This window comes from Topomyia yanbarensis, chromosome 3, assembly GCF_030247195.1.
Source record: "Topomyia yanbarensis strain Yona2022 chromosome 3, ASM3024719v1, whole genome shotgun sequence".
Taxonomy (NCBI): domain Eukaryota; kingdom Metazoa; phylum Arthropoda; class Insecta; order Diptera; family Culicidae; genus Topomyia; species Topomyia yanbarensis.
In genome coordinates, this window is record NC_080672.1 from 311,482,854 (window position 1) to 311,507,448 (window position 24,595).

Below are 24,595 nucleotides of genomic sequence, written 5' to 3' on the forward strand. Positions count from 1 at the left end.
AAACGGTTGAGATACGATTGTTTGAACAGAAAGCTCATTTTGTCTGTACTGACTTTCAGTTACTGTTTTTACAATTACTTCGGATATACAAATTTGGTTTTCATTATTTTATGATCACCGTTTTTATAAAGATATATCCTATCCAATGGCGAAGAAATTTGAAATCGGTGAACAAACAGCTAAGATATGGCGAGTCAAAGTAGCGTTCGCATTTTTTTCGCTGACTTTGTTTTACTCCTTGTGCTATAACTTACGGTAGACACTTCTATTCTTCGACGTATTAACAAAAGACATAGCTTTCCAGTGGTGAAGACGGATTTAAAATCGATTAAGTAAAAGCTGAGATATGGCCGGTTAAAGTAAGCGTTCCCATTTTTTTGACCCCCTTGGTAGTCCGCGTAACTTTTTACCCCCTTGGTATTCCGAGTGTTAAATGTGGTTTTATCGTGTAAACTATCAGTAATTTCATTTGGTGGACATGGGTGTAGTATCATGAATCAGAATATATATATTATATTATATTATATTATATTATATTATATTATATTATATTATATTATATTATATTATATTATATTATATTATATTATATTATATTATATTATATTATATTATATTATATTATATTATATTATATTATATTATATTATATTATATTATATTATATTATATTATATTATATTATATTATATTATATTATATTATATTATATTATATTATATTATATTATATTATATTATATTATATTATATTATATTATATTTTAATATCCATACGTATACTTATCCATATATGCAATCATATTTATGCATGGAAATTAGGAGGGACCATAAGGGCACCAGATTGAAGCGATTTGGATAGGAAAAGAGGAGCAGCAGCTTCCTGTTGCTAACATTTCGTGGAGATTGGGTGGGTTCTTTTCCCCACCTATTGGAGCTACCTTTCACTATAATGGGTTGCATTGCGATTGACTTATATGATCTTGTTATTGGAAGGAGATTCTCGGGACGAACTCCGGTTGTTATTCGCTTCTTCGCGAAAAGAATCAGTGAAGTTTTGTTTGGATTAACTGATAATTGAACTTATCGACACCACAGTTCTACAGCTCTTAATGGTTATTGCATTAAATCAAAGATTATTCCGATGCAAAGCTCTGTAATTTGGTAATCGTCAGTAAACCGTAGGTTGGACAGCCAAGCTCATTTAGTTTCCTCAACAAGCCAGGTTCAATAGCAAAGGTGAAAGAACGCCACCATGACGACAGCCGCAAATACTCAATTTCCTCATCTTTGCCTGTTTCAGTGACGAGCAAAGTATGTGATTACTAAGCATTGCGTTAATCAAACCAGAGATACATGTACATACCTCTTGACTGCTATTCGCTTCCAGAATAGACTGGAAGGACACATCGTCAAAAACACTTTCAATTACTAGGAATACTCCCAAGCTAATTGATTGAGCGAGAACTGTAAACAACATCGTGAAGCAGAGTGATCGTGGAGTTCCCACATTGATAAAGAGTCAAAATTTGTCAAGGGGGTCACCCAAATTAGGTGATATCGCTACTTTGATAGAAGATCCAATTTTTTAGTAGTATTTGGTATTGCAAAATCAAATATAGGTGGATTTCACGAAAAAATTTTTGACATTTTAAGTTTTTAGACCGATCATTTAAAAAAAAAATTAAGGGCAACCTAATTGACCAATTTGAACGAAGTAACCAGCAATGAAATTGACGTAAGATACAGATTGTTCGTGATTTTTTTTAAATAACCTGCAACAGACATGTTGGTCCATACAGATTCGCCGCAAAACAAGCTCTTTACGCCTTCAATCCACTGTTTGCAATCCGTACGCGGTGACGTTCGACGTGGAATGACATAGTCTCAAATGGCGGGCTATTTGTTTCTTGATGGCAGAAGGTATATGTGGTATTTTTTGTCGAATAACGAAGAGACACAGAATACTCTTTTATTTCATTTTTTATAAACAATTGTTTAAAAAATATACAATATAACAATTTTTCGAATCGGAAAAACATGAACAATCTGTGTCTTACGACAATTTCATTGCTGGCAAGGTTGTATAATTTTCATTCACCTGAATGCGAATTAAACTCATCTGCCGCATGGCTTTCCGTGCTAGATTTATCGAAAGGCAATACTTGAAAGAACCATCGAACAGATTGAAAACGAGAGCCGAAATCAAGCTCGAGAGAGTGAGAGCGACGGGAGACAGAGAATAAACTAACTCACAGCATAGGTTCATTCATATGCCATTATCCTCAGACCATTTTCGTGTAGGCTGTGAGTCCACACTCGCACGAATTTTCGGAGCCAAGAATCATGAGAATGAAATTCGCAATAATTGAATGAATCGCTTTCGCGTGAATGCCATTCGTGAAAGCTATTTCCATGCCGGTGCTGTTGCTGTTCTTGTGCGCGTTGGTTATAAGTATCTACGTAATTGATTCTCTTGGAAAACGAACATCGGAATACTGCTTTTTCATTGTGCTCAAACACGAGAATTTTACTGTTTTCAACGCATTTGTGTTATTATATTGGTTCTTAACAACGAAGCAAAGCGGTTGATGTCAATTTTTACGCATTCCATTGATTGTAAGGCAAGAGATTACCAATATGCAATAAATAGATGAATTGAGATCTTGTTAAATGGAATTTATAACATAACAAATTTAATCGAGTAATTTCATCACAAGATGGAGAAATCAATTTCGAAAATACAGTATGATTCCGTTTTTGGCACGTTCCGTTTTTGGCATGCTCCCTTTTTGGCACACTCCGATTTTGGCAACAATTGGGTTCCGTTGTTGGCAACAGTCTTGTTGTACTTAATAAGTCTTTTAAAAATTTACAATAGATATTTTTTGTATCAATTGATATTACATTTGACTTTATTTCCAAAGATTGGAGTCATATTAACCCTTAAAGGCGCAAATCAATTTTTTATAAAATTTTGTGAAAATTGTTTCATAGCTTCATTACATTACTGTGATAATTTTGAGATGGTTTTCGCAATGTGGTTTTAAAACAGCGTTATGCATTGAATGGTTAACTAAATTTTACACTATATGTGTTGTATTTAATGATTACAATAAGTATATAAATGAATTATTTAGTGTCTGACGGAATCAATTTTTATAATAAGACCTAGAGTCTTTGCAATTTGAGAGTCTAGAACAGAGGAATGCGCATGCATGCATAATAAAACTAGTTCTGGAGAAAATTTTCAATAGAACCTTAGTAACATAGCGAGCCTCTTTCTCTTTCGATTATTACGACTTCGCTACAAAACTTGGCACTTAATTTTCATTACATTTCGAAAGCTGACCATAGTGAGTCCCAAAGCCGTATTTAGGAATACAAAACTAATAGCACCCAAATAGTTTGTTTTAGCTTTACCTTTATGTCTTTGGCAAATTTGTTAGTTCTTTTGGTGATTTTTTTTAAATGAATGGAATTAGGGTGGTCCTTGTGGTTAGGGTGTTCAAAGTATCGACTGTTTAGATGTGTGAAGTTTACCTGCGCAATGCCCTACAACATAATAACACAATTAAATGAGAGCAAGTTTGCTGAACAAACAGGGCGATGTATAATGGTTAATTTGTTATAATTTTTTAAAAAGATTTGAGGTAGGGTGGCTCTTGAAAAATCGGGTTGTTTACCTCTCAAATGCATTGTTCTAGAGATTTTTGGAACTTTCATAGGCGCATATTTTTACCGTAGCACTGATGTTTCAATCCATTTTGTTTGAACAGTTGCAAGTGATTTTTACAACAAAAATGTTTTGTTTTTCAAACCTACATATCTTCAAGCATTGCAATTCGATTTTCAATCTATCAATAAATCAATAAATATAATTATTTTTTAAAAGAGCTGTGTTTTTTAAACAAGGTTGTTCATTAATTTTCAGAAAGAAGAGATAACAGCCCCAGGAGCGAAATCAACACTACCATGTAGTGAATCGTTTGAGTTTTGACGTCCAGTGGACCGAATAAAAGCGATTGGGATTAAATGATATGTTACACCTCCGTAACAAGGGGCATTGCGCCCGAGAAGTGCGCGAAGATTGTGAGAATTTTACTTTTTTATTTTGGTTATAGATATTTTAACCTTAGGGCCATTTGCCTCTTTTTGGGTTAGAGAAATGTTTTTTTTTTTTGAAAAATCTCAAGGCAATCGATTTACTGATTGAGCTATGCCCGTTATCTCGAGAATTCTACTGGATGACGGCTGAATTTGATTAAACATGAATAAAATTGAATTAATAAAACAATAAAAAATCATTTGCTCTAGTTACATTTCGATCAGCTAAAAAATGGTTTCGCGGTTTAAGTTTTCAGTACACTCGAAGTGTACATAAGAGACGTTACGGCGGAATTGAATATTTGAAGATTTATATATTGCTTTCGTCTTCTATTTATTGGGATATCATTGGATACGAAATTTGCAAAAAGCACATTTTAGGCAATCATCATGGTGTAATAAAAAACAAAAAATAAATTGGATCCATATTAAATTTTCTCAAAGCATGCAAATTATATATACTTTCCATCAACAATGTCTATTTAAGAAAAGCATCTCGTATGGAGCATAAAGTAGCTAAAGTGACAACAATTGGGTGATCTGAATTTTGTTTCTCATAAAAACTCGATTCGTCGAAGTCGATCTGTAAAAAAAATCTTAGTGTTGTGGAGAATAAACTTCTAAAGGGGAGGTTATTTTTTTCTTTTGGATGTGAATTAGGTAAGTTTGAAATTGTTTGTGGAATAATTAAAAGACGTAAGAACTTTCGGCGATTTCCGTCTGAAAATCCGCGCGAAGCATGGTCCGAAAACTACGAGCCTGGAGTAAACTGAAAACAAAGATCAATACGTAAACGGTTTTGTGGGGTACATTCATACCCCAGCACTAAAATCGCTCTAATATGTCTAATTTGTATTCAATTTATAAAAAAAATTGGATAGTTTTGTTCTAAAATCAATCCTAAACCAGCCTGTTTAAAAATATTTGTGTTTGGTCTATTTTATTATGTAATATTAAAATTTTTATAGAATAAATCTTTAAAATATGCCAAAATTCCCATTTTTCCCTAAATATTTCTATAACTCTATAAGTTTATAACCGATTTTAACTTTCTACACTGCGTTTTGAAGATTATTAAATTGGCTTTTGAACTAAAAGTAAATATTACAGACAAAATCTTTTACACGTATAGCCATAAAATAAATATTATAAAATTAATACCTCATTAAAATTCAGGAAATGTCTGTGGTTACTCGTATATGTGCATTACTTAACATATATCGTTGTCGCAGACAGCTAAATCGATTATTACAATCTTTCTCTCGTTTAAAGGCTAATCAGTTATAATGCATGTTTAACATATCGATATGAAAGAAAAATTCTAGTGGTCAGAAACAATCTGATAAAAAGTTTGATGGTCTGATACATTTTGCATTAGCGGTCCAGGGTTGGGGTAATTCAAATTTCTGATGTACTTTTGCGGTGAAGTGTTTTATACTCAATAAAAGTAAGAGACCGAACCGTATCAGCTAAAATATGTGTAATTGATCAGGCTTTCCAGCAAAAAATAAGTCCAGCAAGTCGGTGAACACATTTCAGATCAAAAGCTCATAAACCGTTACAGGGTCGGATCAAAAAAAATCGGAGGGGGTTCGAAACTTCGATTTTGAAATGTTCTTTGAACAATAACCTCATTTAATTAAAATCATTTTTGGTGGTCTAATTTAATTTAGAACGAATTTGAGTTTAAAATGAATTAAAATAGAAACTATTTTAAAATTTGTCAACAAGTTGAAAAATTTCTGGAGGGGTCCGGACCCCCAGGACCCTTCCCCTGGATTCGCCATTGAACGCTTACTAGGTCCGAATTAACCCAGGTCCACTAGGCCTTTCTCAAGGACCAACTGGATACTATATTGCTCTTATATGCAAATCTTTTTTTTTGATAAATTTGCTACATTTACAACTCAACTTGTTACGAAAACAGCATTGCAATAAAATTCTGTTATTTCATTTTGATCGGATATGTGTAGGAAAATTTGTAAATGTTAAACTTAATGTAATATAGTGAACTGTTATTATATATGACCTATTTGATGGAAACACTAACAAAATAGCTTACAATGATAGAATACATATAAAAATACATTAAGTGAAAATCATTAAAAATGTCAGTTTAAATACAATTTATAATATTTCAAATTATACGGTTCATCAAAATCAATTCATTCTAGAATATGGTTCTTCTACCTTGTAGAACCCGTATTGCAACGTAGAATTTATATGTTAGTGTTGAAAAAAGTTGCATACAATAATTACCTATAATTTGCTTGCGAAAATTGAAAATAACCCCATCGTTATTTTGTTCTACAAGAATTCTTACTGATGATGGCAGTAATGTATATTTCTTTGACATTCAATTTCTGTTTCCGACTCTGCACTTGCTAGGATAGTTTGCATTGGACTTGTAGACTCAATTTCCGAATAACTCTGTCTTACGCAATACACTGTGCCAAATATTTGAAAAAGAAAAAAAGTTTTGATGAACAGTTTGAAAACACTATAGCACAGTGACTATAGTATCGTTTAGTCATAAGTTTGCAGAGAATACAAAATATTTCCTTATAGTGTTATAGACCGAAAAATAACGACAATTTCTTTCCTATCACCCATATCCTTTTTGACTATTCATGCAATGGCTCGTGATTATGGTTAGTGGGTAATGCTTTATCAATTTATAATGAGAGGACAGCCCAGTGCTATGGGCGGTAGACCTGCTGCAATGGTTGGTAGTAATACACACACACATCATTGGAAGCGCGATAATTTCTTTGCAAATCACTGGGCATCTGCACACGTTCGAACGCTATGCATCTGGTAGCCTTTTTATCTACTGACTCTTTATCCGGCAGCCAAACACAACAGACATTCTTTCAAAAAAAATTCTCACGAGTGGCGAAAATCACATTCGCATGAAAATGCTGCCTCCAGATTCAGTGAGCGTGGCATTCGGAAGAATTTGCTTCATCCATCGAACGAAATGCTGTGTGAGCAATTCTAAGCTAGATTGTGTCAACCTCTACTCAACTACGCCACTCATCAGGCATTGTATTCATCGCATGAACAGAGAGAGGGGGATGAACAAACTATTATGAAATTCGACGTGTGCATCATCACAGCACAAAGCGAAACGGGAAAAAATCGACGTTCACTCAGCAATCAACAAGCTTGATTGCTGGTTAGTTAGTTGAAATCGATCAATTAGGTCGCCCGTACTACTTTTTTAAAAATTAGCGGACTAAAAACTTCAATTGTCAATATTATGGTCAAAAAAATTTACAATGTCGAATACTACCAAAAAATTAGATATTCAACTAAACTATCGTTCCTGATGTGATGATCGATAACCTTTAGTTTACAAAACAGAAAGAAAAACCTTAACTTTAATAGTTGAACACCATTTCTGATGTAAAATTGTGCGCTGAATCCGAAAATTAGGTCCAAAAAATTTACAATAGAACAGTTTTCCAGTTAGAGTAAAAAAATTAATTTCATCTTTATAACAAAAAGTACGTTTAGTAAAATCCAAATATCTTCGGTTATAGCGCATCGATATGAAGTATTATTATGTTGAATTGAAGGTAAATGAATACATTTTCGGTGGTTTGAATATTTTGTTTTACTGCGACTAATGGTCCTGATGTTATTTACGAGTTTATTGAACTTTTTCTAAATTTTTCCTCATTGTTTAAAGAAAAATTAGTGTTTGATTTTGGCAAGACGAAGCAAACATAAAAATTATGTTTTTACGGGAACTCAAAGCCTGCTAATAATCAATGAAAACAAGCACTTATTAGTTTAATTCGTACGGGAATTGTGAAAGTTTTTTGTAGAATAGAAATTTTTGAGTTTCTCTGAGTCAATTTATTGAACTGTATCGATCCCACGCTTTTCCACGTTATCTTTCATAATATATGAGGGATTTTCTGTTATAACTTTGTTGAATAAATAAAAAGAAGAATTTTGGGAGAATTCAAACCATGGTAATATTCGAACTCGTTTATCCAAATGATTTAAGACTTCGGATAACAATAAGTTTAGGCTCAATGAAGTTACAAGTCATCGCATGATTGGTATACAATACTGCGTGTAATATTTACACGTCTAATACAGAAAATATCACTCTTATGATACACAATTCGCTGTATACTAAATCTTTACACGTTATAAAGTACATATTTTGAAACGCTAGCCACTCAACTGTGTTTTATACAATGTTAATACAAACTATACGAATCCGCAGATACATGAGATACTACATACGTCAAATATTATAAAATTAATAATTTGTAAAACTATTAATTTATTTTCCTTCCTAGAACATCTAGCAGTTCATGTTTTGAAGTTATGTAGAACAGCGAACAAGATTTAGGTTAGGTTTAAAATCTCAAAATCTGAACTTCGGAATGATGTGAAGGACGTATGATATTTTGGTTGGCCCACAGCCACTGTCCAACTAACGAATTTGATTCGCTAGTTGGACCGACTGACAAGTGTCAAAAACGAGACGTTAGTAGTGTAAAAGATTGAAGAAGACGTTAGTAGTGTAAAAGATTTTCAAAGTAAATTTGACATTAGATTTTGGCGTTCAGATGCTTTTTAGTTGGACAATAGTCCAACTAGCGGAGGTCCAACTAAAAAGCGAGCCAGTTAAAGAGTGTCCAACCAGCGAATCACGACTGTACTCAAGTGAGAGCAAGGATGTGAAATATACATGTCTTTACTGTGAGACATGTTGGTAGACTTGGGTGGTTCGTAGTAACTCTGCCTAAGTTCGACTCCTGCCAGCAGAAGACAAAAGAATAGTCTGAAGAATTATAAGCCTGTTTCTAATAACCCTTCCACTTCTAGTTTTCCGATCTGTATATTTCACATCCTTGCTCTCACTTGAATACTATGGCTCTAAAATTTTCATAACTTTCACTACTTAGTAATCTCTAGCTAATTGAATGTCATTGAGAAAAAATTATTTTAAAATTTATTTATGAAATATGTTTTTGTGGAATAGGATTCAAAGGAAATTTGGGTCGGTTTGCAACGCGAAACAGCATATGAAAGTGATATTTAATTGAAAGGGTTTTATCGTGTAAATTATAATTTATCTGTGAAATCATTTGACGGAGTTGTAATATAAATAAAATCATGATTCTCCGAAATAAGTTTAACCAAATCGACCACACTAGAAATACTGTTCCGTTTTTGATAACTGACTCGAGCCACCAAGGTTCGAGGAATGTGTATATTGCGTTTCTCACATCGTAAATATAAATGAAAAGAACACCGTATATCAAGTGCAAATTGTTTGATGCTGTGTCTGCTTTACCAAACAAACTTAATCTTCTTCCGTTTGATACCATCGTAATTTATGGATGAACCATGAAAAACCTCAAAAAAACTTCCGTAATAAAAATAACAGTCAGTGATCACTTTCAATTTAATAGAGACCATTGATTAGTTTATTAGTGTGAAATTTGGACAAATTTGATAAGCTGACAAAATCAGAGGTAGACAAAATCAGGGGAAGACCTCCAATATAGCTTATTCCCATCATCACTATCAACACTGAAATCGGATGAATATCAATAGACTGCAAAAAACCGTTAGTCTTAAGTACTATAACAGTGCTATAAAGTTGTATTGTACTTTAATTTGAGAACATCATTTTCTATTCGCGGAATTGGTACATATCATAAATGCGCTGAACGATGTTCAAAGCCGCGCTAGGTTGATAAATTAACGGTTAACTCACCCTAACTTCACTAACCCACGTTGAATTTCAACGATAATGATCTACCGGAAATGATACTCTTGCGACTGATTAAGATTTGCGCCAAAATTGTCCTTGCCCTTTCCTATCGTTCTTCCGATCGTAAATTGCACTTTTTGAGCCTTCCGCTAAAGCTAAATTGTGCCAAAATGCACCGCTGGGTGGCGCGCGTTCGAGCCAAACACAACTTCCTGTTTGGATCGGCGGTTTTTTGCAAGAGTCGGCAGCGCTGCCGACCCAAACGTCAGCGTACTGTCAGTCACAGACAAACACTCGTACCGTTCAGCCGTCTCTCTCGGACCTGGGACCAAGCGAGTTGTGTTTTATATATTTATAGGGTATATCGCGGAACATAGTGGTGAAGGAGCTGCTGCAGGCCGATCCGTGTGTCTAGGGCGAGTGAGTGAGCGAGAAGTTGACGCCATTTTATGTTTGCGCTTACACCAGTGTAGAAAGGGGCCTCTGTCTTCGGTGAGTTGGTGTTCTGCTGTGCAGTTTTGTGAACTCCTCTCGCGGGTGGCAGATAAAAAATCGCGACTTTCCCGATCAAGTGTTGCTGTGAATGTAATGAAAAGTGCGCTAAAGTGAAGATTCACGAATGGTACGATTATTATGAATGGATTTGACCGGTTTTGATCCGGATTGGGGGGTGTTTTTGTCGCGTCAAAATTTCAGGTCAACTTTTTTTTTCTTGCAATTGTGAAAAGTCTTGGAGAAGCATGTACAACAATGATCTAGCTTGCCCGCTGGTAGAGGCGATGTTGGCGGTAGAATATGCCCGTGTGTGAGTGCCTACTACTGACAGTTCTCTCCGTGAAGCTTGGCGCTCGCTGTGGGTGTTTGTGACTGCGTCTGTTTGGCAGCAGGACAGCGTTGTCAGATTGACAAAATACAGAAATACTAAACTAAATTACATATTGAAATATGAGAATCGCTCATGAAGAAATTAATTAGTGCTATTCTTGTGTGATTTCTAGTGCATTTTCCTTCAATTTATTAAATATCGGATATTTGTTGTTACAGTGAAAAAACGTTCACCTGGATTTATTGTTTCAGCGCATCACGTAAGTTATTCATTTTAATGCAATTTTATAATATGTAATTTATTAATCGAACGGGAAACTGGTGGATTAACCTTATGTCAGGGCAAGGAGAAAGTTTTACATCAGAAAACTAAACATTACAAGCTAGAAAAATAATGTTCTAGTTTGTAACTTTAGTTTTCTTATTGGAACAAACATATACATTGTTCTTGTTTATGAGAATACTTCCCAATTGTTTTTTTGAAATTCTGTCCATTTTTTCACATTTTTTTTGGGTTGTTGACTTCACATTTTAAACGTATTTAGTTTCTTTTAATTATCGTTAGGTAGGACCCCAAATAGAGATGTACAGTTATAAAACCATCCGTTTTATTTTAACAGTGCAGTAATTTAACAAAAATTTAGAACAAAAGTTATGGCACAATACAAAAACAAATATACGTACACCTAATTCCATTATCGGCAACATAGGAACGGGTTATGTATATTAATATTAAAAAATATATTTGTTGCATAGCTTTTTTTTCAGGAAAGGAACAGTAATTGTAATTTTATTGAACACGATATTCTGTCGGTTCACACAGACAAGAAAATAATAATAATGTTAATTTACAGTATTAATTTTTTGATAATTAAATTAATTGTTACATGAAGTTTTATTAAAAATCTATTAAACAGTTCTTCGTCGATCAATAACCATAATATTTAATGTTCTACGATTGTTTGTAGGGTAAAAACTGTTTATCCCTATTCGGGATAACATTTTAACTACTGTGATTTTTCATAATCGCGAAGTGGTCTCAGGTTACTATATAATTTATAATGAACTTTTTTAGAAGTATTTACATTAACTTAAAAGTGTTATATGCATTATTATTTAAAAATATTTTTCTATTCATAGCTAACAGAAACATTACGTCTACTCATTTGTGAATAACTATTTACTGATTCAGTTTCAGTAGACTGCTTTTATATTCATATTACGACGATGAAACTTTTCTTAAGACTTAAAATGCTATAAAATTGATAATTATTATAACACTTCTTAACTCTGTAGTCTAGAATGTTATGAAATGTTTCAAACTCTCTTTAAACCATATTCTAAAAAGCTGCTCCCAAACATTGGCAACCCTGGCGGGCAGCATGTGCGAATGAATGAATGGTTGTTGCGGGGTGGATCGTCGCCGCATGCAAGGAGTAGGTTCGCCTGCTCGGTGGGGTGGCGGAGTGTTGTGTAGTTTTTAAAAACAGCGCTCTGCACTGGGGCCCCGCAAGTCTGTCTAATAAATTCAATATGGCGGCCGGGGGCAATTAAGCTGTAACCATGTCCCAAAACAGTCCGGAATCACCGGATTCCCGGCATATCCGGCGGATTCGCAGTGAAAACAAACTAAAACTTGTGTGCGTTCCACAGATTCGGCTTGCTTTAGCTAGCTATTGGTAGTTGTGTGTTTCGAGCTTGAACTCGTCTCGGCCGCGATTGCTGCTCTCGCGTTTTCCTTCTGAATGCTACTCACAGCTGATTATATACAAATATCACATATTTCACGTACTTTTAGCTGTTGCTTATTATTTAATCTACATATTGTGCTAATATGCCTAAAAGGTGCAGCAGAACAACCCATTTAATATGTAATCTTTGGTACAGCCACCATCAGCCTTCAGATTACCATCGTACATTGCCCTCCCGTACCGTAGTTTTTGCAGAAACTAATAAGTAAATAAGAATGTTTACATTTTTTGCCTTTCTAAGCACGAGATTGGTTGAATTTCTCCAAACGATATCCTTTTTTCATCAACTAAAGATTCTGGAAAATTCCCACAATGATTACGGTTGCGCTCCGCTTTGCACGAATCAGCGCACAAAGAGCAGCTATTCCGGAGGGCTGAGTACCAGTTTGTGAAAATTTTCCTCCACACAGTCGAATGAGCTGGTGCTGCTTTTGAGGTTAGGTATCGAAGTACCACTACCACTCAACACCACCAGCCAGCCGTCAACAAACGAACAAACCGACCGTCCACAATGGGTACCTATCTACGTCGAGTTAGGTCGTGGATATGCCTAACAGGAGCTGAGGGAAGGAACGGAGGAAAGGCTAACGAAAGCGATGAAAAGGCAAAAAAAACTAAACGATGAGGTGATCCAGGAGAAGCAGCTGGCGGTGCGCGAGGGTAGTAGGTGACAGACGGGGTGACGTGGGGAAGGGTTGCTGGGGCATTACTCGAGGAACTTACCCACAAAGAAACTGTTCTGCTGATGTACAGTATCCGATTGAAAGTTATCTTTAATACTGTCAACATTTTGGGCTATTTTTGAGGATTGTCCTGATTTTTGGAGTCTAATTTTAAAGTTGATCACGAGTACTAATTTTAAAGTTGTTAACGTGAACCTAAGTTGCGTTCAGCTATACCTCACATTGCGGAAATAGTACCGATGTTGCGTTTTCGAGGTAAACAGTGGATTGCGCAACGGTTCATTTGCCTCGTCGATCGGTAGTTGATTTTCACGGTTACGAGTTTTCTTATTATCTTACTTATAAAATTCCAATGGTTCCGAATCAAAACAATAATATTTGGTGGCTGTGTTGTTCTCAATAATCATATACCGATTATTAGATCATAGATTGTTCTATAAATTGTGTACATATTTCACATAAATATGTTCAGAACAAATATTCTTAGCGACTTGGGATTCTTGGGATGGAAGCCTTGAAAGTTCTATCGCTAGGTAACGGGTTCTTTTTATATAGCTTATGCGCTTCCCCTGCGCCATAGTGCTGATGGAAATTTTAAAATAAATCTCGTGGCTCATTGCAGGGATTAGAGGAGACAGGGATAAGAAAATTTGGACGACTCTCGTTGAAGGGAGCAGGAATGTCTGACAATATATGACGTCGCTTAGGGAATATTTCAGAACAAAGTGAGGTATATTACTGAATAGCTCCAATTCAAGAAAAGTAAGCTTGAAAGGACATTGAAAACAGTATTATATTGCTGCAGATAAAATCAACTTGCAGACTTTTTGATCCGATTTTGTCAACCTCACATGAAAATCTGTCTGATAGTCTCTAAAAGACGAACCAACCCAGATTTAATTAAACTCATTTTTGAGCACATGTAACTCGTATCTAATGAATAGATGCAATTCCTTTTTATAATTTTTCACTCGTTTTGGAATTTGGGCACTTGCACATGTGCAATGAGTGCACGTCGTTCTTAAAATCATCTTCTTGTATATAGATACCAAGTTTAATAATGCAATTGAATATCCTAAATTCTTAGTTAGGACAACCAAGTCATGTTATCGTAGCAAGCATATATCAATAATACGCAATTGCACCACAAAATGGATTAACATATTTTTCAGTTTTGATTTTAAAAACTTTTTCCGCGTCGCGGAGTTCCCAGCCTTTCCTATCAATCGACTCAGCTCGACGAGATGGGTCAATGTTTGTATGCTTTAATATGACAGTTATTTTTTATATCGCCAATCAGCAAATTAATCAGAGCATCAAAAAAAAATTGGGCGGAATCTGAGCGAAATTGGACCATATTAGTACTTGCCTGCCCCAAAGCGATTTTGAACCTTTCTCAAAGTGCTCGAAAAATTTGGTGGTATTCGTTCTATTATTTTTTTAACTTTCATCATTTTATTTACCTTTGCCTAGGCTGATTGAAGTGACGATATTGGAAACAGCTTCAAGCAATATTACATCTATCAATTTGAATAAGCCTAGTGCATCAATTATCAACAATTAATACTAGTTTGTTCCTAAAATCTCCCTTCAAAATGTCAACTAGGAAAATAGCCATTTATATTCTATTGTAAAAAATTGTAACTTTTCATATTGATCTCCAACAAAAAGTTGTTCTAAGATGTTGGTTGCAATATGCATCGATACCCATGCATCGATGAGGCCATTGAGGGCTTATTGGGCCTTTTTATGTCGCATGCTTTTTCCTGCTATCACCAGCCCAAACCAAAGCTCAGCCGTTAGTCAATGTTTCAAATATTTTGATGGTGTGTGTGATGGTTGAATACTAATGTTTTTTTCATGTGCTGTGTTTTTGCTTTTTCACCATTGGTTTTCACTAGTGTTTGCTGTTATGCACATGCTTGTGACAATTTCTAGTATCTTTCTCTAATCTATTGTAGTATACGAGTCGTACGTCGCTACGTACTGATTGAATGCTTAATTAATATGTTGTTTCTTCTTTTGGTGTTATATAAACGAATTCAGACTCACAAAGCTATACACAAGCTAGCACACGCGCCATCAAAACGGCCAAACGATCTTATACGTTAACATAGAAATGCTTGTGCCCTTCGCGATTATATAAATCTGACCATGCATGCGCACAATTGTGATTATTTAACCACGTAAATCAACTTTCGCGATCTCGCATACGTAAAAACGCAACGCTGCTCAAGTCAATATGTTAGCACTTACGATGATATAAACGCGGTCGTAAGTGCTATTATGCTAACGCCTGTTCATACACTATTACGAATCGAACATTGTCGAAAGCCCATACCGTTGGAGTAATGGACGTCCATGATTTGATTCTCTGTTTGAAACAAAAAACAAATGTTATACATTAGAAGTTTTATTGCACCATGGCCGTATCTAGTGATTTGGGGAAATTCATTCCCTTCCAGATCTAAACAGTTCATTCAAAACTGCGATTCGCACAAGCATTTAAAAGCCCACACGAATAAGTAAGCATTTAGGGTAGGCCCTTATTCATCTCATTGTTCAGGATGTCACACTATTTCGTTAATAATTCGGCCAACTGTCACTAGAACATCGGTTCTAAGTAACGGTGCAAATATGAGTAGTGTATAAGGGGATTTGTCAATTTGGAAATACACACAAGTTTTTTTTTACGCGGTTTTTTTTGCGCGGTATTTTTTTACGCGGTTTTTTTTTACGCGGATTTTGAAATTTACGCGGTTTTCATTTACGCGGTTTTCATTTACGCGGATTTTGAAATTTACGCGGTTTTCATTTACGCGGTTTTCATTTACGCGGTTTTTGAAATTTACGCGGTTTTCATTTACGCGGATTTTGAAATTTACGCGGTTTTCATTTACGCGGATTTTGAAATTTACGCGGTTTTCATTTACGCGGTTTTCATTTACGCGGCTCGTATCCCCCGCGTAAAAAAAAACCTGAGTGTATTAACTTACTGGTGGGTAACACCCTCTCGCAGGTTGATGGGATTAACGGTATTGTAAACATCATCCAGCCACAATAGATTCCATGGAGTTATCTAAATATAAGGACCTTCGCTCTTTTTAGTTTCTATTTGCACCAAGTTCTACTACTAGAGGGTAATTAGTTCTCATGGTAATAATCCACCAATCGTTATGGCTGCTCAGGACTTGATTACAATACACCTCGATAGTGGTGTATCGAGGAGGTCGGTAGGGCTGATGTGAGCGTTTTCTCTGTTCTATACTTTTCCTCTAATAGATAATAAATAGATACTTGAGAAAGTATATGCTACGTGTGGTAGTTGGTTATTCAAGTATTAGTAGTGTTTGAAGTACTAACGTATATTTGTCATGTGATGATCATAACTTCAGCTGTATCTTGTACCTGCCTAACCTTTTACATCTCTCATCTAATGTGTTTAATTTTTTCTTTTCGAGTCTTATACTGCCATTCTACACCTGCCTTCAGTTGAGTTAGTCAAAGATGACGCTCATATCCACCAGATAACACGTTCCATGACAACATGACCGGGAACTACAGTTGATACGAGAACACTCACTCCCTTCTAGCATCTGAACCGCACACTGAAATTTAGTATCAGATTCATGGCTCGCCTATCGTTCAGGACCAATCGCATATATGGTACCAGTCACAGAATCGAGCGCATACACGCGAAGTCACATTCACGCTACCACATGCGACATCCGTGGGGATACTTGAGCCATTTAACATGCTTAACAAAAATGCATATAATTTTGATAACACGTTACTGTTGTTTACAAAAGGTATTGCATATAGTAAAGCAATGTTTGTTCTTTTATATCCATGCATATAGAATATTTTATCGGAAAAGGTCTAATACATATAACAATTAACAAAAAAGTGGTTCATCTATACCCACTCCTCCAATTACGCTTTGATTCAAATAAGGCACATGTCGTGTTAAAAGTGCCAGGATTTTTTTACAATCGATTTGCTTATTTACATGTAGCGTAATGCGCCTATTACTGGGTTTCGAACTATTTCGTTAAGGGCTTATATATGATGAGGTCGGTCAAAAAGTCGAACTTTTTATTCTTTAATCTTTCTTTGATTCTTAAGAAAGTATTTCAAATGTTTGTAGAGGTAAAGCAGTAGAAGCAAAGTTATAGCGCTGTTCATCTTGTTCCTTTACGGGGCAGAGGGCGTAGCGCGAAACTGTAAACGTGAATAATCTCGAAATCGTGTTTTTCCAAAACCGTTGTTGCAATAACTAGGATTGCCAAAATTCGGCCAAATGCAATTTTTGTTTTAAATTCTTCGTAACGTATTTGCCGTGCCCTTAAGAGAGGCGCAGAGGGTTAAAAATCGACTTCTTTTTTATTAGCTTAATTGTTAGTTATCCGCAGGAAAATCTAACAAAATAATGAGAAAAACAAAATACGCGAGATATGATAGGTTTGACGAAATATGCATTTTTTCTTGAATTGATGTGAATACTTTTCTTTTGGAAGGGCAAGATCAACAATTGGAGATGAGACTATGGATGTTGAAACAACGAGAACTGGATCATAGTCTCTTCGAATACACCGATTTCAATAGTCAAGATATTTGCTCAAAACCTTAATGTGCCAGATTCCTTCAAGCTTAGTTTTGGGTTTTTTAAACAATTTTAAGAAACGGTACAGGCTACGTAAAGTGATGCTGTGTGGGGAAAAAATTATCCGCTGATGCCATTTGACTCAAAGCGTTGAACAAAGATGGCTTCAATGGGTAGTGTGAAAATAGAAACATGGCAAAAATAGAATCATTACCTTACTATGATTTATTCTTTTTGACTAACTTTAACTTTTTATTACTTTTTGTTTAGAGAAATACGTGGGTTTATTGCTTGAATGCAATTTTTTGTTTGGTTTTGAATATATCACGCATCAAATATTTCACGCTAAAATTCATACCGACCGTGATATAACATTACTGTACGAAAATCTTGTAACTATTTTCATTCTCACAGTGGAAAAAATAAAATATTCCTTTCAGTACAACAGGTTATTTACGTTCTAAAACTGACGCAGTTGCCACGGCCGATATTTTGAAACGGTGCCCCTTTATTCAAAGCTTAAATGTATTCTACATCAATAGTGTTATTCATTCGTCTGCATTCTCGAAAAATGATATAAAATCAACACCTGTTCCTGTTGCAGAAGATCAATGTTATATCGGGGATATGACTTTCCTAAGAAGAATATATACCAAGCACTTTACATATAAAAATGCATAATCGCAAGTTGTTGAAAGTTGATTAACAATCTTCCAGGGATTTTTGATGAAAACCGTTAACTGCGATTTTTCAGATTGCCTTATTTTGTGTGATTTTAAATATTTTAACTGCTCAAAACATGGATGTCATGATTGGATAATCCTACCGATGGCAGTTCTCATCCTCCCACCAAAATCTATCAACATGTAGAGTAGATTGCCCAGAAAAAAATTAATTTTTGAAAACTCAATCGGCCCACCCCTGAGTCGAATCCTAATCCCACCAGGAGTACTTGCACCAAATTTGAAGCAAATCGAACAAGTCTAGCTACCGGACCAACGTGCCTGTAGTTTGTATGGGCGTTTTCGACAATTTACATGGAGAAAACCCACTAGTTCGCATTTTTGCCTCTAGGTGGCATCTAGGTGGTGTATGCATCGTATTATCACTGTAAGTGAAAATAAGAAAGATAATTTAATTGTCTACAACTTTGTCCAAGACTGTCATTCAATCCGGCTTTGTTAAAAGAAGTTATAAAACTTTTAACGAAGTGATGACTGAGTTACTTTTGCATGGGGCCTAGCAGTGGATGGTTGTGTACCAGTACTCGATTTCCACGAACTATACATTTTTGTGAAATAATCGTTAGGTTTAGCTAAATAGTATGTTCAGAAGAATTTTTGTACATAATAAGAATAATGTTTTGGTTAGAAAATTTTAGTTCCACCTTTGACCGCATAGAGGGCACCAACACTAACTTTTCATAGAAGAGAGATAGAATATCGAGATGTTCGGAAGAATCACTGCAAAATGCCTGTTCTACAACTTTGTGGAAGATACCTAATTTCTATATCTTTCCTTTGCAAAGCTAGTGTTGGCGCCCTCTATGCGGTCAAAGTTGGAACCAAAATTTTCTAACCAAAACATAACTCGTGTTATTTACTATAATTCCTCTGAACATAATATTGAGCTAAACCTAACGATTATTCCACAAAATGTTTGGTTCGTGCTAATCAAGTACTGATACACAACCATATGCTGTTAAGCCCCATGCAAAACTGACTCCGACATCACTTCGTTAAAAGTTTAATAATTTCTTTAAAAAAAGCCAGATTTACTAACAATCTTCGACAAAGTTGTAGACAATTAAATTATCTTTCTTATTTTCACTTACAGTGATAATACGATGCATACAGTGCCATCTAGCGTCGAAAATGCGAGCTAGTGGGTGTTCTCCATGTAAATTGTCGAAAAATCCCATGCAAACTTCAGGAACGTTGATCCGGTAGCTAGACTTGTCCGATTTGCTTCAAATTTGATGTAAGTACTCCTGAGTGGCATTACGCACAATGCGAGGAAATTTACAATTTTTTTCATCTTCGCATTCGGATAGAGCCTCGGATGAGTTGCTACAATCAATTGGATTTTCGGATGGAGAAGTTTCCCATTTTCGTTTATTTGTAATATTTGACAAACGGCCATTCTGGGAGGACCCAAGCATGTTTGAAGAACTAAATATTTCTTTAGGCTGAATTATTCTTGAAAAATGTTTTAATTTTGAAAAGAACTGATTGAGTAGAAAAAGTAGGTAGTCTTAACAAAGACTATTACTGTTGGAAAACTCTAGGTAAACCAGGAACTATCAAATTTTTGTGACAAGCCGGACAGAACTGACGCTTGTATCACGAAAGCACTGCCACTTGATCATGATGCAACTGTCAAACTAATGTTGATTTCGGTTTTGGAATTGAGTCGCTCTAGATTCGCTTAAAATTCATATAAAAATAACAGTTTCGAGCGAAATCAGCATAAGAAAATCGTTTTGTTTTATTCACAGTTATACGGTATGAGTTATAGCATACATTCTTACAATTAAAAACAAAGTATTGGTAGCACACGTGATACGGGAAGCTTATTGTATTCTGGTGCAAACAAAACAGTAACATGTTAAACATATTAGCAAAAATTATAGAAAAGCGATTTGGAATCGGAGGGATAGCTCATAAGTGATTTAAAAATATTATTTATAATACTCAATTTTTTTTAACGATTTTGTATCTAGTTCTCTCAGCAATCCACGTGGTGTGTCGTAAGGTAGTGTTTTAGGTTCTATTTTGTTCATTTTGTATACAAATGACACCAAGTTTTAAGATTTGGTAAACTCAAATTGGTTTGCTGACAACGCTGTTATGTTCATTGCAGCAGGATATAGATCAAGCTGTGACACATTTAAACGAAAACTCTTGCTCGTTAATTATAATTAGAACGATTAATGTTAAATGTTCTTGAAACTAAATAGGGGAATTATGGTTAAAACCGACACCTTAAGCTTAACACTTTTTATAAGTTGGCACAAAACCAATAAAATTATAATTTTAATACACAATTCTTCTTCAGAAAATTCTTAACAAGGCTTAATTTTTTCAGAGCTTCTAAAAATTAATTTCATTAAAAATTATTGGTTGTAAAACTAGGAAAACAAAGTAACTTTTGTAGACACTGCGGGTAAAACCGACACCCTATAGGGGTAAGATCGACACCCCCTTTAATTTATTTTCGCTCCACTTTATTAAAATCTTTATCTTTATTAAAAATGAGATATATGAGATATATGCGTGATTAATAAAGTGTGAGTATGTATGATGCAAATATATGCTTTTTATTGCTTCATCATGTAGTGAGGGGAAGAAAGTTCGAAAGCGTAGTACTATAACTAAGAGCATTTTATGCTATAGGATTATTTATTGATATTTTTTTCGAAGTAATCATTACATATTTTTAGACGCAACACTTTTTTTCAAATTTAATATTTTTAAACCATGTATGGAGAACAATATTGGATGGTTTTACCTAAAATTGTCCGCTTACAGCTATTTTTCCAAAAATGATTTCAAGTTGAAGTCCGTTTTCGTATTCCGGGGTGACTTTGATAGCCTACATTAAGTTATTGATGTCAATGTTTTTCACTCAAATGTTTGTTTAAACTAATTTTGGAAAGATACTCATTGTTAACTAGATGTTAATTGGTATTATAAAAAGTATTTCAATGTACTGTCAAATTCGAGTGACCAAAATTCGTATAATTTGTGTCCAACTAGAATAAAAGATTCTGAAAACCTTTAAAATTGCTAAAATTGTTTCATTTCAGTGCTTTATCAATGTACAAAAAGTTTCATCCATTTTAACACGTTGGAATAATTAACAATAAAAAAATGTTGCGAATTTTAGTTTATGCATAAAATGCATTTAAAATAAACAAACTCTTAAATCTAGATTTGGCACAACCCAATCTAAAGAAAAATAAAAACTTGCTTGTAATTTATTACCCTTGCTCAAATCTGAGATTTATTTGTTTTATAAAAAATATACACTTTACGAAGCTTCGTAAAAATAAATTAAAGTCAAATTTTGGTTTTTTGTAGTTTTTGTACCCAAAAACCGAACAATATACTCAAAAAGTATAACAAATCAGTATTTTATAAGTTTAGAGTAAAAATCATTACAAATTAAAATGATTCGGTAGACTCTTCTGGTTTAATAAGCGATCTACGAAAACAGTTTCGAGTGATCAAAGTCACCTCAATGATCAAAGTCACCCCGGTTTACGGTATTTCCAAATAATCCTTGCGCACATCATTGCAACCTCCAGTGTCATTTTATTTCGTAAGAGAAGATTTGCAAGCGTTCTACGTTCTGCTAATTGGATTCATTAACTTATAAGTGACACACACACTTCTTAGTAAAACTATCTTTTTCAGATTTGATTTTTCGGACTCTGATCTTCAACGATCTATTGGGGTATACATAATATCATTGTCTCATTGTGATAAAGTTCGTCTATGGCAAACCAAGAGAACACTAGAAATTCAGTTTGATGAGCTTTTTTCCGAAATAGCACAAGCTTCGATAGAATCAGATGAGCAAAAATTCCAATTTTTGATTTTTAAAGAGACTTACGAGAAATAAACACAATAAAAGTATTTCTGTGTATTTCTGCTAATACTATAGTGTTCTAATAGGCTAATTGAAGTGTCAAAAAAATCCCCAGTATTTTGAAATGAATCCCAAGTATACACAACCATTTTAACAGCGTGTCGGTTTTACCCTAACCATAGGGTGTCGATTTTACCCCAACAGCGCACATTTTTTTATAAAAGCAATTAAAAATATTGAATTTCTCGAACTCGTCTTCATAGGAAAGGCCGATAATAATAGGTACTGAAAAATGGGGTGATTTGAAAAGCTTTTATTCGGTTAAAATCTTAAAATCTACCAACGAAATTTTACATCCAGACGAGTATGAACGCTGCTGTCGTATGTTTTGTTTATTTTTATGACATTCGGCGCACTAACGTAAATCCAATTTTTCTTCAAATGCTCTACATAAACGTACTAATAATAATATATCATTATGAAATGAATAAAAATTTGATTTCTAGGAGAAGTTGTGGGGTGTCGGTTTTACCAACAGTGTCGGTTTTTCCCGCAATTCCTCTATATGATTATTTCTCATGCTAATACGAGACCTTACGCATTAGTGAATTGAAATAGCTACATGAACTCTTTTTGGCTCCAAAAGCAGGGTTGTTATGGTCGCGTAGATTTCGCGGATTTGGTGTGGTTTGTGTTTTTAATTCGACGAATCGCGTGAATTTGGCTCAATTTTCAACAGCGTTTAATTTTATCAGAATTGGTTCTAACATGTTTATCATTTTATTCAAGATAAATGTGTACTATTGACTTTCACTCCAATCGCTGGGGACATTATAGGGTGTCCCACATCAAACTGCATCACGGAAAAAAACCTGTAGAAAATTACCTAGTGGACCGATCCTGTTCAAACTTTCAGGCAATAAAATATAACTCATTAGCAAACTTTTGGCATGTTTATTTCTTTCAATTTCAATACCATAATCGAGCGCTCGCATTCCTTGGGATGCTTCCGTAGTACCTGCTTCATAATTGCTCAGTAGGAAGCACCTATCTTTATGAAAATAGACTTTTCGTGTTTCTTGATCTCGTCGTTTTAAAGGAAAAATAGTTTTGAAACCCTATATGCACTAGAAAAAGTTGGGCATGAAAGGGTTAAGGTTTTGCCTCATAGCCTTTATCCATTCTATATTGAGTGAATCACTGACATATAGTCACCTTTTTGATTCGCTATTCCTGATTGTGCACCAATGTTTTAGATTTATTCTGGCTGTTGTACAATAGCCGTAAAGGATGAAGTATAATTCTACACTAAGTAAAAGCATATATTAATATACCGGCTCTTACACCCCAAGGTATAATTTTCAAAGCTTTGGTTTACAAAACTGTTTTTAAAAAACAAATTTTTACGTAGGAAATTTAATGAATTGGCCTAAGGCGAAGTTGTCGAGTTGCACAAAAAGTTTTTTGTGTGGCTAGCGAACTGTAGATGTATCAAAATAAGTCAGTTTCCTTCGAATCTGGATCCGCCTACCGTTAAATCTACATTGACAAATACCTCCAAAAGTGACTTCTTAAGGTCTCATGAAGTCCAGAACTTCACTGTCAGAAAATGTAGGGCCATCAGAAGCCTAAACTTCCTAAAATTCCGCTCCTGGTCCTTTCTTCAAAATTATCCAATGCAGTACTCTGTGTCACTCTTTCGCGTTTGAACCGCTCATATGGCAGTCAGTCTTTGCCAGTATTGCTCTTCTTCCATCCATTTTTCTTCTGGGCCGCCGATGGATCAAACCCCATGTCGTTGTGTTTATTATATTTGTTACGCACAATAAACATGCCGTTTGCAATTGCCGTTTAATCCAATTATGGAATTGTGTCTGAGTGAAGACGCCTACTTGTCATTAACATTTCGCAGTGAATTTCTTCATATTCATTTTGGATATCTGCACTTTTTGTTTGCTTGCTTTGTACTGCAATCTTTGGAAATGATCATTGAAGTGTTAATAATATGCAATACTCCCGATGGTCGGCTGTTCGGAGTTCAAATTGCTCATTCTGAAATTGATTGCGACCGACTTTTGTACATATTACTAAGATCATATTGTCTATAGATGAATAGTTATCTCTATTATATTCCACGCGGCTTTGTCCTTTTATGTAACGTCTCGCGGAAGAATAATTATTAAAACGCCTATTCGAACGACATTCATGTTTCTACTGGAACTCGCACATCTGAAAACTTTGATCTAAAATGAAAATACAAAGCGCGTGAGTACTTCGTGAAATCACAA

The 24,595-nt window shown here is 34.9% G+C and overlaps 1 protein-coding gene across 9 annotated transcripts in view; it reads left to right on the plus strand.

The window, feature by feature from the left end:
• Window positions 1-10,123: 10,123 nt before the first annotated feature.
• The window catches only part of LOC131688451 (MOG interacting and ectopic P-granules protein 1), a 35,864-nt gene continuing 21,392 nt past the window's right edge, over window positions 10,124-24,595 (plus strand). For 5 of the 9 annotated variants that reach the window (XM_058972716.1, XM_058972717.1, XM_058972718.1 and 2 more), the window contains exon 1: window positions 10,354-10,937. The gene's annotated coding sequence lies outside the window, so the exon portion shown is untranslated. Of the gene's footprint in view, window positions 10,938-24,595 lie in introns of all 9 variants that reach the window. The other 4 variants (XM_058972715.1, XM_058972712.1, XM_058972713.1 and 1 more) reach the window with 4 other exon arrangements.